The 3,122-nt window shown below is 45.9% G+C and overlaps 1 pseudogene; it reads right to left on the bottom strand.

Annotated features, from left to right (window-relative positions):
* Positions 1-1,193: 1,193 nt before the first annotated feature.
* LOC102493810 (60S ribosomal protein L32 pseudogene) lies at positions 1,194-1,686 on the bottom strand (annotated as a pseudogene).
* Between the last annotated feature and the right edge of the window lie 1,436 nt (positions 1,687-3,122).

Below are 3,122 nucleotides of genomic sequence, written 5' to 3'. Positions count from 1 at the left end.
ATGATCAGAGGGAAAGCTGAACCATGATGCTGTTGCACAGGAGTCCTCAGCCACCCCAAGGATATACCACTGGAGCCAGAGGGGACTTTCATACCTGTGCTGAATTGAGTGAGGCAAGAGGGCCAGGGCCTAGTGTCCCCTCATGGACCAGTCATGAAAGTAGAGCTGCCCCACTATGGGGAGCACAACTGCAGGCAAGGCAGCCCTCTTTGGTTATGAGGAGGGACTCAGCTGGGAGTTGTCAGCCACAAACTCTGGCTGTGGGGAAATAAGTTTCTCAGTCCTGTAGGAGGGGTCTAGGAGACACCATTACAGCATCTACAACCACAGCATCCAGGGCATCAACCAAAAGCCATGATATCTGGCAGTCAGTATGCTGAAGGTCCTACCTCTTGTACAAAGTCAGGCCTCCTCAAGCCAGCTCAGCCTTGGCCAGTGTCCTGGCATGGCAGTCAGGGAGCTGCCTCCCTTTTTTCTCACCTTCTCTCATAGCCCTGGTCCAGATCAGTTTTCAATTCTCTGTGGAATTAGCCTAATGGTATTTTGTCTTCCCACACCTCCTGCACACTGCAGTGTGATTAATTTTTGGAAGTATAAAACTAATCATATTAATCATCTACCTGATTATTACCAATGAAATATTTCCTAACAATGTAAGGCCCCTGCAGTAGCCTCGCAAGTGACTTTATGTTCTTACAGCTCATAAGTCTGGTCCTCCACATACTCTGTGTTCTAGAGAAACCATGATCCTGGCTGTTTCTCTTATGCACACAGTTATTCCTTTGGGTCTTCCTTCAGTTTTGTACTCCCATTTCCCTGACACCATGTTCCAGGGTCAGTAGGTACTCTCTTTCCACTTTCTCTTCCCTTCCATTGTTCTTTATTGAACAATTCAGGTCAAAAACTGTAAGGAAGACTAAGTAAATGGGCACCCAGGTGGAGAGGAGCAGTCCAGAGCACGTAGCAGAGGCCTAACAGGGTGTGAGAGTGGTCCCTTGGTGCAGGGAGGAACAGCCCAGCATGGGGTACTGGAGCCTGAGAAGGGTTAGGAAGGCATCCCCAGGGAAGGCAGAGGCCCAGCATGAGAAGCCAGAGAATGAGCCAAGTGAGGAGGTGCCTGGGGCAGGAAGAAGGGAAACTGAGGTTTCTAAGCCTAAATGAGATGAGGAAGTCTTCCTTATGGAAATGGGGGAGTGTGGTTTTATTTAGAAACAAATAAAACGTGCACATGAGCCGTCTACTCGTTTTCTTCACTGCGCAGCCTGGCATTGGGGTTGGTTCCTGGGCTGCTCTCTCCACGATGGCCTTGCGGTCCTTGGAGGAGACGCTGTGGGCGATCTCAGCACAGTAAGACCTACTGCACATCAGCAGCACTTCCAGCTCCTTGATGTTGTGGACCAGGAACTTCTGGAAGCCGCTGGGCAGCATGTGCTTTGTTTTCTTGTTGCTTCTGTAACCGATGTTGGGCATCAAGATCTGGCCCTTGAATCTCCTCTGCACCCTGTTGTCAATACCTCGGTTTCTTCCAGTTGCGCTTAATTTTGATATATCCGTCAGGCTGGTGCCGGATGAACTTCTTGGTCCTCTTTTTGACAATCTTGGGTTTCACGAGGGGTCTGAGGGCAGCCATGATGCCGAGTAGGAGGTGGCCACCACTGCCACAGGCAGTGCCGAGGAAGAGAGAAGGAAGGGTGACCTATTTGGAATAATTTATTTCTCACCGTTCTGAAAGCTGGGAAGTCTAAGGTCAGCAGATTCAGTACTTCCTGGTTCATGACCAGCTATGTTTTCTCTGTGTCCTCACAAGGCAGAAGGGACCTCATTTATAAAAGCACTAATTCCATTCGTGAGGCCCCACCCTCATGACCTAAGCAGTTCCCAAGCCCTTACCTTCAGATGCTATGAAATGGGGACTAGGTTTCAACATGTGAATTTGGGGACAGTACAAAGGTTCAGACTGGGGGGCCAACCAGGTTTCAAAGAGGTTAGGTGGGTTAGGTGGCTGGATCTCATGCGGCCAACTGTGTGGTCTGAGTCCTGGACCTAGTGACTTGAAAAACAGGCTGGCACGTGCATGTACATGCCCAAAATCCCAAGGAAAGACTGGAAAAGAGGAGACTGTGGCATGGTCATCCCCCGGGGTCTGCTTTCACACTTTCTCTCTGTCTGTCTCTAGCAAGCACATATGCCCTATGCCAAAGACTTAAAACAAAAGATTGTTCAGGCCATAGCAAAGAAATTAATTCATATATTAAAGACAATGGGAGTTGCCATCAGACAAAAAAGCTACAAATCAGGAAACGGAAAAAATCTAGAATAAGTGCTAGGGTACTGGCTTACAACTGGAGCTATTTCTCTGAACTCATATATGTAATTATATAGGTGCCAGTATCTACGAAATTATACAGATAAATAAATATAAATGTAAATGTGTACATGTACATGTGTACATACAACCCTGTCCACTTAGAAGGCCTGAGAACAGCAACACAACCACAAGGAGCACACCTGATGCTCAGTTCTTGGTTTTAAATTCTACTCTCTAATGAGGATATGATTCTTGAAGATATGGCTAATTCCAAAGTGGATCAAGATAAACAAGACGAGCTTATAACATCTAGTTCCAGAAAGTACAAGGATATTCAAGAATGATGATACATGACCAAAAGACAAAGAAATCAGATCAAAGAGGCTCCCATCAGACATACTGAGGATAATTTGAGTATCAAAATGAAACAATCTAGGGAGAAAATGAGTAAAAGATGTGAATATCCATTTCACCCAAGAGGATACACAGATGGCAAATAAAGACATGAAAGACATTCAACATCATTAGCCATTAAGGAAATACAAATTAAAGCCATGATAAGATATGACTACACACATATCAGAATAATGACAATAAAAAACAATGATAACACCAAATGCTGGTGAGGATGAAGAGAAACTTGGTATCTCATCCGTTGTTGGTGGGGATGCAAAATGGTAGTCACTCTGGAAAATAGTTTGGCAGTTCCTTTTAAAACTGAAAATGGAGGGGCCAGCAGGTGGCATGGTGGTTAAAGGCACTAGATTCCCAGGTAGCCAACCATGGTTTGGGTCCCAAATCTGGTAGCTTGCTT

The sequence above is a fragment of the Tupaia chinensis genome, unplaced genomic scaffold (genome assembly GCF_000334495.1).
Source record: "Tupaia chinensis unplaced genomic scaffold, TupChi_1.0 Scaffold000318_1, whole genome shotgun sequence".
NCBI lineage: Eukaryota > Metazoa > Chordata > Mammalia > Scandentia > Tupaiidae > Tupaia > Tupaia belangeri.
The sequence above is the reverse complement of the archived record's forward strand: the minus strand, read 5'-3'. Positions and strand labels throughout refer to the sequence as shown.